Below are 14,789 nucleotides of genomic sequence, written 5' to 3'. Positions count from 1 at the left end.
AGTCCAAAAAGCAACAAATTTATGAAAATTTGTGAAAATTTGATATAATTGTATTTTTCTTGTTGTTTTTTTGTATTGGAAAATAATAAAAATTATTTATAAAAAAGAGAGAAAAAAAACAAATTACTTGCCTTGCCCCGGGTGCTGACAACCCACGCTACGCCACTGCAACCTAATGACTCTCCCTTGGAAACGGGTGAGCTTCAAATTGCCGCATCATTTCCGTATTTAATTTTCATGTAAGTAATTTAATCTGCATGGGAATTGAATGCATGTATTGGATGCCAAGTCAAGGCTGATGGAGTTTTTGCACTTCTCATGGGGTTGCACAGGTGGAGCGAGATATCAATGATTCTACAGACTGGGCAGCATTTCAATGTAAGGAAGCACGTTCCTGGAAGCATGACCTACCCCCATCTTCCTAGGGCCTCAATCCAGCCAGTTGGATTGACTAGAAGATTTGTAGTCCCTTTCAGGTTGAGATTAAAATTGTGATGCAGCTCCTCAAAATCATGAGATGATTGAAATCAAGACATCTAGGAAAGAAATAGGGGTTGTCCTTCTTTTGCATCCAGATTCCAGAGGCTTCATGAACACTCTTTCATCCCTGTTTGAATGGAGTTTATTTGTGCAGCAAACTGGTATATAGATTTAACCAAAAAAAGAAATTGCACTGAAATAAATCATGTTATTGGAACCACATGACTCCATTTGTGTAACCTCTTCACAGGCTGCTGGTTTGCTTTCTGAACAATTCAATGTGCTGGTTGAATTACCTTTAAGGTCCCAAATGGCTTAGGGCCAGCACCTATCATGTGAACTTGCCCACTCTCTGAAATCCATGGGGGAAATTGTACCATTTGATGGGAATATGCGATGACAGAGTCTTCTCTGTTGCTGTGCCCAGGCCTTGGTCATCTTTGGTTCCCTCTTGGATGATGCCCCATTTCAGGGGGAATATTTTCCGTTTGTGGCAGACTTTTGGTCTTCCTCCACCCCACTCCCACCCCCACCACTCCTTTAGTATCACCTGCTTTTAGATTCTCTGTTGCTTTGTATTTCTTATTTTTGTTTTCATTTATATGCATGTGTTTTTATTGTTTGGGACCATTACCTGACAACAGTGGAGAGTACTAAGTACTTGAGAGCAGACACAATAGGACAAAACAGATGAATGTCTAGGAGTGGAGGCATCAAGTTGCATATTTTATGGATATTTTGCACTGAAACTTGGGGAGAAAAAAAGACTTCGGTTATTTTAAAACTTAATGTATCTTAACTGAGTGCAGAAATATTGGTACCGTTCCCATAAGAAAGCTTCCCTGTTCCCAAGAGCAGAAAAACAGGCATCTAAAATTTCAAGTAATGCAGAAGTACCTATGGACTGATCCAGTCTGTCCCTTTGAAATATACTTGGAGTCGAGAGTGGATTTCATGCTCTTTATTCAGCTCATAGTGGTGAGGAGGAATGAAATTTCCCCCAAAATATCTGCTTTATATACATTATTTACACAATGGGCTGCACATGATTGGCTAATTCCGGGATTCTCCTGTAGGCCAATCAGGTTGTGGATTCACTTCCACCTGGAGCTGGATTGGGTGGCTCCTGCAGACCAATCATACTGCTGCATTCTGAATCCTATTGTTCTAGGATCAATCAGACTGCTGCATTCTGAATCCTATTGTTCTAGGACCAATCAGACAGCTGCATTTTGGATCCTATTCAACTCAGTACATAACACCCTTGAAAGTGGTAATTACATGTGTGCGTATGAAAGATTGTGCGAGAGCTGGACTAGGATCTGGAAGACGCAGGGGCAGCTGGTTCCGTTTTGCCACCTGATATGGAGTGAAAAGGTGCCACACCACCAGAGCCTCACTTGTTGGGTTTTTGCAGTGGTGGCTTCCAGCAAGATCACACAGAACTCTCACAAGATCTTGTTGGAAGCCACCACAGCTCCTACTCGACCCTCGCAGCAAAGTTCACTTGGGTAACTTTGGGCCTTGAGCCATCCACCAACTCTCAGCCTAAACTGGATAACTGTGAGGATAATATGAAGAAGGCAAGAGCCATCTGGGCTACCTTGAACTTCTTGGAGGAGAGATAGCATCTAAATGCAATGAATAAACAAAGACTAGGGGCCAATGAAGTGTGTGTGTGTGTGTGTGTGTGTGTGTGTGTGTGTGTGTGTGTGTTAGAGAAAGGATGTTCTAATCATGAGAAGAGGATGTGGTAAGGAACCGGATTGTCCCTCTTCATTAGTAAGTTGAGTAGATGGAGGAGGAGGAAGAAGAAGAAGAGATAAATAGCTGCATTCATTTGAATGTTTTTATTGATATGTGCCTAAGTTCCCAGGGGATTAACAAGCAATAGGCACTATAATACTGGCACTAACAAGGTTTACTTGATTAACCATCTGCCTTGTTGTAAACAATTGATTACACTTAAATAAATTTGCCTATCTCTAAGGACTAAAAACAGGCACCTTTCCCATGATGTTGAAGGCAGAGTGCGAGAACTAGCAGCCTAGCAGGAAAAATATTTTTAAAATATGCCATTCCAATTCTCTTTTACTTAACCTGTCCAAGCTAGGACAACTGCAAAAAACACTCATTAGTTTTATTAAGGGATTAAGGTACCCATCAAATCAATCCATGCTTGCAGTCCAGGATGTTAGTCTTCTAACTACTGCAGTTTGGCTATGCACAGAATACTTCACAGAATGGAGACTGAGAGGCAGTCATCTTTATTTTGGGCTGTTACAGCATTTGAGATGTTCCTCCCAGCCCGTTATTTGTTTTAACACAAATGGAATGTTGGTTGGTCAGTTCATCTACCCTGAAAGCCTGACGTAGGAGAGCTAGAGAAGGATGTGTTACTGAGTCTCAAATGGCTTAGATCAGGGAATAGGGCAGTCACCAGGCTAGAGAGAGAGAAAATATGTGATTGGATGCTGTTCCTGAGATACTGCAAACATGATGTTGAGGGAGATTTCAAAGCAGGTGAAATGATGCCTGTGCCAAAAATCTTGAAAATTTATTACTTCTTTAGATCATTTATATACTGTCATTTGCACAAGCCACAGAAAAGTTTATGATAGGTAAATAGATTTTAAAGCCTATAAAATCACACAATACATATTACAAATCACAATACATATTACTAGTAGCAGCTGCAACCAGCCATCTCCTTCATCAAATGCCTGCCAAAAAAGATGAGTCTTAACTAGCTGCCTAAAATGGTAAGCAGATGGAGCCAGATGCAGGTCAGTGGAGGTGGGGCGTTCCACATAGGTGGAGCCATCACTGAAAAAGCCCTTTCCTAGCCCCCTGTCCTCATGAGAAGAGAAGACCTCATGAGAAGAGAAGACTCCCTGGAAAAGACCCTGATGTTGGGAAAGATGGAGGGTGCAAGGAAAAGGGGACGACAGAGGACGAGATGGTTGGACAGTGTTCTCGAAGCTACCAGCATGAGCTTGACCAAACTACGGGAGGCAGTGGAAAACAGGAGTGCCTGGCGTGCTCTGGTCCATGGGGTCACGAAGAGTCGGACACGGCTAAATGACTAAACAACAACAACAAGCCCCCTGTACCATGCACCTCTTATTAAGGCCTCATCTGCTGTTCTTAGAGCACGTGGCTCAATATGAAAGGTGTTCCTGCAGAGATTTTATTATTATTATTATTATTTACTATTTGTTGGATGGATGGGGTTGGGTGGGGAGAGTGAAATGAATCTCCAGGAAATATCAGGGCTGGGAAATAAATATGCTCAAATTATTTGGGACACAAGCTTGCTAACTACCTGTTTTCTCTTTGTAGGGCAGGGAGTGTGTCCCTTGCCTTTTAATATAAAAATCACAAGCTCTCTCTGCAGTTTCTTGCCAGCTGAACTTCCTGAAATGCCTTGGGACTGATGGGACTTCCCATTGCATCTTGCCACTTCCAGGGCATTCCAGAAAGTATGGCTGTCAGGAAGTGGCACCAGGCTCTCTCCACAGCTTCCCAGTCATCACATTTCTGGGCAAGGCCCAGGGAAGTGAACAACAGCCCACTCTAAAAAAATATATCAGAGAAATATATTCCCCAGCCAAGAAGGTAGCAGAAAACTGGTGACAGTTTTCACAGCAGGAGATTATGAAGTACCACCTTGCTGGCTTATTTAGAAGTTGGTGCTACAGGTAATGATGGCAATGACGCTTGGATTAATTTGTAGCTCTCAAGAAACCTTTTGCTAGCCCTATGACACCTTGCTCTTATCCCCACTTCCCGAACAACCCACACAATTCAAATTACAGAATAACAGGACTCAAAGGGATTGCCTTTAGTTGTTGACCTATTTATCCCACTTCCTCTGATAGGATTGTGGCAGCCTACAACAGGAATAACGTCAACATTTTGAATTCGTTCCGGTTGTAGGTTGCTCTGAGATTATCCCTGTGATGGGTTTATAATTAAATAAAGTCAGAAAATGTCAAGATTGTGTAACTATTATATAAAGAAGCATCATAATATCAAATGACTACTATGACCAGAAAAGATTTTATGCACATGTCCTAATAAACCACCCCAATAGAGCGCAGAAGTTCACCAAACATTTGCCTAGATCAAATGGACTGTGGAACAAAACAAACAAAAGCCTGTGGAACAATTAGAGCTGGGAATTCCATAGAACTGGGGCCACTACTGAGAAAGCCCTGCTACATCTATCTGCCTTTGGGCTACAAGCTGATTTTAATAGTTGGACAGCCTCTTCTGGGGAAGAAATATTGCCTCAGAATTGGCAGAGCTATCTGGATCAAAACCAGCATTCTGTAATGGGCCCAGAAGCCAACTGGCACCCAGTGTTGTTGACAAAAGCTTGACTGAATGTGTTCTCTTTCTCCTACTGTTGTAAACAATCAGGCTGCTTCTGAACTGTTTCAAGCACAGCCTCATAAGAAGTGTATTGCGGTAAATTATCCTTAAGGCTACATAGGCAGAAATAATGGGTGTCAGGACCTAGATCTCAGAAAGACCCTGATCTGCAAATAACAGAACTGTCAGAACTGTGAGCCGTGGCTGTTAGTCACTGACAAGCCTGGAAATCTGTCCTGCCAGAGGTAGGGACATTCTGGTTCTAGTGGACAGTGCCTTCTTTCCTACAGACCATCTGGATTTCCCACCATCATTTCCATCTTGTTTAGATTCAGGCACAACATGTTCATTCTCATCCACACAGCTTGTTCAAGTGTATGAAGGGTTTTTAAAAATAATTACTTAATACTTAATACTTAACATAATACTTATATTCTTGCTTTGCTAGGCATGCTTTGATGTCAATGAATGGTTGGGTTCTTATTGGTGAATGAAGAAGAAATGCTGCTTTCTCGCTTATAATCAGTTTGCCTTGGCCTTATACAACTAGCAAGGAATAGGGGCCAGAGTCTATGCTGCCTTACATCTCAACCTAATCTGCCAGTTCCAAACAGAGGGAGGTAGTAGCACAGTGCAAACGTAGAATCAAGGCAGGCCCTGACCACTTGTCATTAACCACTTTTTAAAAAATACACTGCCTTCTAGCCCTTCTAAACTGTTTAAACATTTGCTGTATTCACAGGGAAAGAATGAATTGTATTCAAAGCAGCACTGCAAGGATCCTTGTGCAACGAAACCTTCTTACAACAATTATGTGACCATCTCAAGGAGGTAGAGAAGGTAGACTAAGGAGTGATTTGACTTCTGACCCGCCTGGTCCCAGCCAGGCACTGTGTCTGCCTTTAATGTCAGGAGGTAGACAACCTTGATTTCATTCTGGTGGCAAGGAGGCAGAACCCAGGAGGCAAGGGGGGTGGCATAGAGGGAGAGGGAGAAGAGGGTGGTAGAAATTGTATCAATGTGTTGAACTAAGTGAGAGACTCGGGAAACTAGATAGAGGAGACAGTCACGGAGAAAGGACATGGTTTGAGGGACCTCCCCCCCCCAACACACACCCAAAGTGATGCAGCACATAGAGCAAGGAGTTAAAGCATGAGAAGGCACATTTAGTCTGCAGAAATCAAGCCTTCATTTTTAACAAAACTCTGGACTTTTCATTAACAGCAAACACTGTTAGAAACATGGTGGCAGGTGTTTAACAACAGGACCGCCTGTGGAGCAAGAAAAAAGAGGGGGGAGTGCCCCTCCCACTTTTGATCTTGCCCTGCCTGCCACTAGCTCTAACTCCTGCCCCCAGCCAGCATGTGATGCTACACAGGGGAAAAAAAAACCTTTCCCAAATTTGCTTTATATCCACCCACTCTTTGAGGGAGTCTTCATGGATGCTGGTCTCACACAATTTTGAAGACAGCTTTTAAAACCGGACTTCAATTTTTTTTAAAAAAAAAATTACAATGTGAATTTCTCCTGTGTTAACAATCCAAATACAAAGGAGAAGGCGGGAATTCAAATGTTGAAACTTAATCAAATTTTAATTGCCATTCAGCAAAATGTGCATAGAAGAGATTCAGAACTCAGCCGCAGTACCTGGCTCCTCCTGGTGAAGTAGTGGTTATCTTTATCTTGTTACACCTGACAGATGGGTTGTATCCTGTTCTATTTGTATCCCTTGAATGGAAACGTGTTGATGATATTTGAACACATTTGTTTATGTGCAAATATATGTATATATGCATCGATACAGATATGGCTATTTAGATATGGATATAATCAACAGCACTAAATCCACCCACAGAATGTAAACAACTACCAGATATCATCAAAGCACAATTTGACAACAAGCTACAAGCATGGAGTGTTTCCTTGCAGTGCACCCAGTTAGAACAGAAGTTCTGAAACCGTGATCCATGTGGACTGGGGGTGGTCTGCTAGCTCCATTTAGGTGGTCCAATAAAAGGTTGTGGAAAAGTTGAGAAAATTTGTACTTGGCCCTGCATTTGATAACCCACCACCACCACCAACAGGAGAGATTGGCTCCATTTTGATTAAGGCTGGATTAACCAACATGCTAACATTAGCCTGTGATGTTCATAATATGATGCTGGGGCTGATTCTGGGAGTTTCTGCAAAATATATGTTCTTTCATTGAGCTCTGACTGCTCTCCAAATGGTTAAAGCTACAAATCTCCACCTCTCCTTTAGCAACTGAGACAACACAGCCAGCCAAGCAGCCAGTCCATGAGGAGAATATAGTTGTTTTGTTATATAGGATCAACAAATATCTATTCAGCAACTAAACATTAAAGTTTTCAAGGAAGCATGCAGGTTGCAAAACTTCATGATCAAGGTGTCTCCCCTGCCAGGTAAGTATGCAGGTTGAAAAACTTGAACCCTGGTCTCGATACAAATATTCATTCCACAGGCAAGAAATATGCTCACAGAGGCAAACTACATGTTACACAGAAAACTGCAAAAGCATAGCAAAACTGACAGTTTCTTCTCCTAGGCAAAGCAGCTTCAGAAAGGGATGTTGTGAAGTGGCAAAGTGCAGGGTGTGCTTAATTTATCCCATGCCAGGTGTATTTTCTCCATTTCAACTTCCCCAATTGCCTCTCCACTTACAGGATTCCGGACATGTATCTGCAAATTTATGAGATTGCACCCATCTGGAAACTGGCTGCAGAGTTGCAGAAGGCAGGTATCTGGCAGGAAAGAGTTAAGTGCATGAACACACCAACTGCTTCTCTCCTACAGACTGTGCTTGCAAACCTCCTTTCTATAGAAGCAGCAGCTATTTAGGTTTCTATTTCCTACATTCTCATGTAACAAGTAGCTTGTTTCACAGAGACAGAATCAATCGGCTCTTAGATTGGAACCAATGCTTTCTCCATAATCTATTAGGACACCAAAGCAAATATTCTGGAGATAGCTCCTGTTTCACTTCCTCATAAGTGTTGCTGGGAACAAGGCACCCATTGGGTATCCTACCCTTTTGCAATGGATTGTGATAGTCAACAATCATGTCTCAGAAAATGTTACAATAAATTAGAAGGGAAGCCCTTTGGTATCCCGTAGTCACAGATCCAAAGCTGACCCTTGTTGGCCTGCTGTCTGTAGTTCTAGGAAATATTCACTGCCCTGTGGAGGTCGTGCAGCAACATATCCTCTTAGTGGGGATTAAGTGCTAGAGTAAAAGGTAAAGGTAAAGGACCCCTGGATGATTAAGTCCAGTCAAAGGCGACTATGGGGTTGTGGTGCTCATCTCGCTTTCAGGCCGAGGGAGCCGGTGTTTGTCGACAGACAGCTTTCTGGGTCATGTGGCCAGCATGACTAAACCGCTTCTGGTGCAATGGAACACCATGACAGAAACCAGAGCTCACGGAGACACCATTTACCTTCCTGTCACAGCACTACCTATTTATCTACTTGCACTTTGACGTGCTTTCGAACTGCTAGGTTGGCAGGAGCTGGGACAGAGCAATGGGAGCTCACTCTGTTGCGAGGATTCGAACCGCCAACCTTCCGATCAGCAAGCCCAAGAGACTCAGTGGTTTAGACCACAGTGCCACCCCCAGCCTGATGCCCTGCAGATGTTTTGGACTACCCTTCCTTCCCATCAGACCCAATCATCATGGCCAAGGAACGGAGATGACAGAAGTTGTGTAGCTAAAAATATATGGGAAGCACCAGTTTAGCGAAGGCTGCTCTGGAGTGCAGAAAGTTTGTTCCAATCTGACAGAACAAAAAAGATGGTTTCTTCAAGACCCAGTGATAAAAATTTGACCTCTCGGTCTCCTTCTAGTCAAACATTTGTATAATGTCACATTTTAATATCTATTCCTGGAAGAACAACTGTCATAAAGACTTCCTTGCAACCAGAGGTTGCAAACAGATTATAAACACTCCACTTCACTGTCCCACTGATAGGCAAGGAAGGATCGCTGAGGCAATTTTACACTAAGAGAAAGCTGTAATTGGATCAGACCAATGGAATATTTAGCCCAGCTTTCCATTTTTTAATAAAGACTACTTCTGCCTGATTTAAATAAAATGTCTAACAGAATGAAGTACTGCCAGAGACATCCATTTACTATCAATCATTTGGAGCCTCCAGCATTTCTGTGCTTAGAAATCCATTCAGCAAGACGGCAGAGATGCCTTGGCCACCTTAATTAAAAGTCTTTGTCAATACGCCTCTCTTTTATGAACTTGCCTTGTTGTTGTTGTTGTTGTTGCTGTTGTTGTTTTAAATCCACTTGCACATAAGAATATACGAGGAGTCCTGCTGGACAAGACTAATGATTCTGTTCCTCACAGGGGCCAATCAGGCGCCTCTGGGAAGCTCATAGGGAGGGCAGGAAGGCTGTTGCCCTCCCCTGTTGCTTTGCCCTCTCAGCAGCTGGTAAATCACATTCCATTGCAAAAGGATCCCAAGCGACACTTTTGTGGGAAAGAGGGAGAAGAGCTCCTTTTGTTCACTTTGCTGCATGTTCATTTCAGTAGGTGCTCTCCAATTCTGGAATTTTGTAGAGGTGCAGTGGAAGAGCAGTTAAGGGGGGGATTTCTATTATTATTTTGTTTTCCTCTTTTGCCCCAGGTCATTCAGAATTGTGTACATCTCTATCCAATTCTCCCTTGGCTGTTACATATGTAAGAACATATTCTATAATAGATATTTCCCTGTTTCATTAGATTTGTCTTGGTAAGGTGGGGCTACCATAATCGATACACAAAACAGGGGATATAGATGGTCCAAGAGTTAATAAAAGGGCTCAGGGATACTGTATTGTCCTCTATTCGTTCCTTCTCTAAAAATGCTAATGCTCTATGTGTTGTTTTGAAGAACCGTAACCTAATGATGCCCTATCCATGCAGTAGCAACAGGGCTCACTTGGCCATTTCTCTATTGCTGAGGCAGAACCAGTCTTCTAGGAAGCAGCGCTGTCCGCCAACCTTCGGATCGACCTGTGGCTAGCTGCTTCCTATGGTTCCAGAAAAGCAGCGGGCATAGCAATCCTAGCCCTCATTGGGCAGCATTGGGGTGTGATGGAGCTCTGTAGCCACCACTATATCTGCAGCCCTGCCACTCACTCTGGCTGACCGAGGGCGGAATGCAATGGGGCAGGCAAACCCCTGCTCCATGTTACACCAGCCTAGATGTCAAGTGATGGCACTTGGGGGGCACTTGGGATCCAGTAGGTTGCGGGCTGATTCAGCCTCTCCCCACAGATTGTTCTGTTTTGGGGGGTCTCTGTGTGATACCACTCATCGGGATCCTGTCCATGGTGCTTCCACTCACTTGCATTTGGGGTGGGTGAAATAGGGGACTTCATCCTGAAGAGTGACAGTAGTGTCACTCCACTGGCAGAGGCTGGCACAGCCCTTTTGGGCTGAGTGGAGACTGCCACCCCATTTCACCCTTTGGTTTCACAGATCAGGGTCTGGCTACAGTCACAACTGGTAACTGTTATCAGGGTCTCCATGTATGGCAAACTCTGGGTTGTACTTTTATTTGTCACCGCTTTTAGATCCACTTGTAACATTAATTCCTGCTTAGTTTTTGCAAGACATGTGTTATGAGGGTGTTCAACTCCGTTTGGCCCTGCACTGTATATTGACTCAAGCAACAATTATTTTCATTATTTCTCAGTTCCTCTTAGGCCAACAGGTGTACCTCATTTGCCACTGTTGTTTCCGGTGAGATACACTGGCAGAGCCTTCCTCCCTAGACCTCACTCCACACACACCAATAAGATTCAAGAAACATTGTTTCATTTTTCAAATGTTATCCCGCCCTCCCTGTATGGTGCCTGAGGCAGTACCCATGGTGTTTTCCCATTTTATCTTCACAAAAATCCTGCTAAGAGACTTGCTCTATGCCACTCCATAAGTGAACTTCATGACCAAGATAGGATTTGAATCCAAGTTATCATCAGTTCAGGTCTCACACTCTATACCATGCACCACACCACTCTCAGAATCATAGAACTATAGGGTTGGAATGGACCCAAAGGATCATCCCCTGAAAAGCAGGAATCACAGCTACCACTCACACACTCAACTTTAATATAAACTTAAGATGTATTCCTGGATCAGGGCCATGCAGTAAGAAATTGCCCCAGTTGGCAATGCTCTTCCCTTAAGGCCGTTTGGATATCTGCCTTCATACACTTGTGGTCAAAAATCTCTGCCAAGACCCTTCTAAGATCTATAAGTGTCTAGAAGGACATCAGTGGTACATCGTTGTGAGGGCAGGAGCGATGTATCTTTTACATAAGAGCAATGGCAACATGCAAGCTGCCACACAGCGCTTCAATCTCCTGCTTCTCTGCCTTGTTCTCACCCACCCACCAAATATTAGAGTTCTAAAGCTTGGGTTTTGGTGGTGATCTGCATTCAAAAACATGCAAGGAGATTCTGAGGGCAAGAACTAGGCTCCCATGTCTCCTTGCTTAATTGACACCATCAGTCATTTCAATGCATCACCCCAAAAGAGACATTCTGTAGGGGCAGCTTTCTGAGTGGGAGATGCTCTGTCAGTCGTTGTCTGATGGATGGCAGTCCAGGGTGATTTTAAATTCACACAAATTAATTCAGACTGCTTTTCAGAGTAGCTGGTCAAACAGAACATTTGAAAGACACCAGTGGGGAAATGGACATGCTGATCAGACTTTCTATTTTTACAAGTATTCATTGGTTTGTTTTTAAAGGAAGCAATGCAATAAGTTAGACCTTGCTCGTTTATGAAATAGAATCAACTTTTAGGAAAGGTATTTGAGCTTTTTTAAATTCAGTGAATGATAAATAATGCTCTTTGTTTAACATGTCTTACAGCGTGGGCTTCATCTGGCTATTTCTTTTGAGCTGAGAGACAAGCTACCTTACATCCTCTCCCTTAGGAGTTCGTTAAATGTTCTAGCACTCTATTCTTTAGCCTGCCTCTGGCTCTAGATTATAAAGGATATCCCTGCTGGGAACCAAGAAAGATAGAAGGAAAGAAGGAAGGAAGGAAGGAAATAGAAAGAAAGAACTTTTCCTGCTCTCAATCTTGATTTTACCTAACTTGTTAATTGTTTTGTGACTTTTTTTATTTACTGTTAGTATAGAAAAATGAGAAGAAATAGATTTTTAGATTTTTATTTCCAAATCCCTGTGGAGGACATCCACATGTGTGGCAAAATGTAACCTGGTAAAAGTATTAAACCAAGAAATATGAACACTTACTTATAAGTTAGTATGAAGTGGCAAGGCATTACAGGTTTGGGACAGTGGAAGCAAGCCCGTGTGTTCATGCTTGCCTCTTCCTGTCAACATCTTCTCATTTCTTAAGTTGAAAATGTTTCAATTTTTTAACATACATCTTGAAAAGCTAATCATTTGGGGTATTATCAAACACTTTTATTTTTACCCCCACATTTGTCTTCTAAAGTATCAGTGAATAGCTAGAATCACAAAAAATCATCTAATAGGGTCACCACTGTGATACAGCTGATAGTAATGTTAAACACACACACAAAATTCCTTTCCTAGAAGCACCAGTTACAAAACTTAATGTTGCTGCTGCTGCTGTTTGCTACCTGTGAGATCTCAAATAGTGGTTCTCACATCCTGGATCAAGCTCATACAATGAGCTCTGAAGTGGATTGATATGACTTCCAAATTAAACTTTGAAAGATAATTAATTACCAGAAATGGTTGTGGGCGTTTGGCAGAGAGACAACTAGCTTCCAGTGCAATCTTCTATTAGCTTCTAAATCTGTTGGGAAGAATAGGATTAGATGCCAAGGATATCTATAGGATTAAAAAGCAACGTGTTGGACTAATTCATCCCACCACAACCAAATGCCAGAGACTGGCGGGGGAGGAAAGGAGGACAGACGGGAAACAACAGAAAATATCAGTTTGATGATGCGAGATAAGAGCAAGAAATAGCACTGTAAAGCCTTCAGAAACCTCTCGAAAAAGAAGCACTGTGTAGCAGCATGTTTCAGAAAATGACAAAATACAGAGGCACGGTTTCGAATTCCATCATTGTCGGCATTTTTGAATAACAAAGCTTACCTTTGCGAAGCAGAGACACCTGTTAGGTGATGAGGAAACGTCTCTCTTCTGTGCGAGGTTTCCCAGGCGAGCTGGGCAAAGATGCTCTGACTTTCTTTCTCCAGGCGGACTGGATGCCTGCTCCTTGCTGTAAAGATGCCGCCTCTGTCAAGTGCTGGAGGTGCTGCGCCTCCGAATCCTCTTCTCTTGCATAAGTAGCTGCCCACAGCTCTGGTGTTGAAAGCTCTTGATTTGCTTAGCGTACAAGCGGGTCTCTCGCTCGCCGCGATGCTCACACATTTGATTCACGTTTGAAACTCCTCCAAAGACGCTGATGTCAAGCAGCTTGCCAAGCATTTATTATCTCGGCAGGGAGCTGTCCGAATCCAGGGTGCTGAAATCAAACTCCCCGCGCGGGGGCCAGGAGCACAAAGCCTTCCCCGGAGGGAGCTGTCCAACAACGTGGTGCTAAATTCAAGCTCCCGGGGCAAGGGGGCTTCAGCATGCAATGCTTCGCGCAGGAAGCCACAGAGAGCACACCCTCTGCTTAAATTATTTGCTCCCAGGATACCAAAGCGATGGAGGAAAGGTCTGAACCTTGTAAAGGGCTTTCATTTGTTATGGTACTGATACTTCCTTCTGGTCGTCAGGATCAGTACTGATCCTTAGAAACAATAGGAAGGGGAAGAATGTTCTCCTGTTTGGATTCTGTAGGTGGATCCCAGTACAGAAACCACCATAAAGGCCCCCTCCCAAGCTTACTAAGGGACTGGAGGCAGCAGAGGGCTATCTCAGGATGCCTCTTCACAATCCTCAAGTGGGCGTTAACCTAAAGCCATAAATGCATGTTTGTGACAACATCTGTTAAACGTCCTGAAATTTCTAGCTTCAAGGGTTAAGGGTAAGAATGTAAATTAAGGCAAGTTATAAAAGAAATATTAGGGAGAAGAAATGACAGGCAAGTAGACATAAGGCCCAAAGCAGAAAGGCAAAGCCTTGCAGCATTTTTCACATGCAGCTGCCATGACTCCAAGATAGTAGCTGCTGGGATCTATTTTGTTGTTTCTAGAACCGCAAGATCCACCAGATGGAACCGAGTGCAAAATACTCAGAGAGAGAGGAAGACAGGGCACCCAGGAATTTGCTTTTAGTACCGAAATTGAACTCACTGTCCTTTCACACAAAAGTCCATTCTAGGTTCTCTCCAAACTTTCTCAATTTCAGCAGATCAATGTGGCATTTGAAAAAGTTGTTGCTATTGTTAAACAGCTGGGAGTCAGAAATCCTTCTTCAACTACTGCAAACCACCTACCAGATCTACCAGATTAACGTCTGACAACCCCTACTGTAAGAAATGCACTTGCCTCTCTGGTGACGTCTCTTTCTAATTCCCATGAATTTGTGGGTAAATATGATGGTTCAGTATTTTAAGAGTTTGTCACCTCTAGTTAAATGCATCTCAACTCTTCAGCATTTGTGTCCTCCCTTGCCTGAGCACCCAGATGATCTGTACCGGGAATCCTTGAGAAACATATATTCCTTTAGAAAATATATAATAGATTTTTATATAGAAGAAACTAGCAGCAATTTTTAGCCCAGGATGAAAGAGCTTGAAATACCCCAGATTTAATTATGGAGGGGGGGATCATTCTCTTAAGTTTAATCACATCCTACTGGTGGATAAAGCTATGGTTTGAACTTAATTTACTAAGTGAGCAGATCAGCTTGATGGTGTGGAAAGACAAATTATTCTCTTGAATTGCTCCCAGTCTAGGGATAGTTTGTGTTCAGGGCTGACATGTTTTCTCCCTTTCCTCATGTTAATAGCCTCT

General features: G+C 42.9%; 1 protein-coding gene across 1 annotated transcript in view; it reads right to left on the bottom strand.

The window, feature by feature from the left end:
- Window positions 1-13,814, bottom strand: part of GRM2 (glutamate metabotropic receptor 2) — a 79,774-nt gene extending 65,960 nt beyond the window's left edge. The window contains exon 1 of the mRNA XM_083726528.1: window positions 12,979-13,814. The gene's annotated coding sequence lies outside the window, so the exon portion shown is untranslated. The remainder of the gene's footprint in view (window positions 1-12,978) is intronic.
- Between the last annotated feature and the right edge of the window lie 975 nt (window positions 13,815-14,789).

The sequence above is a fragment of the Podarcis gaigeae genome (assembly GCF_964106915.1).
Source record: "Podarcis gaigeae genome assembly, chromosome: 2".
In the NCBI taxonomy this organism is placed as follows: Eukaryota; Metazoa; Chordata; class Lepidosauria; order Squamata; family Lacertidae; genus Podarcis; species Podarcis gaigeae.
The sequence above is the reverse complement of the archived record's forward strand: the minus strand, read 5'-3'. Positions and strand labels throughout refer to the sequence as shown.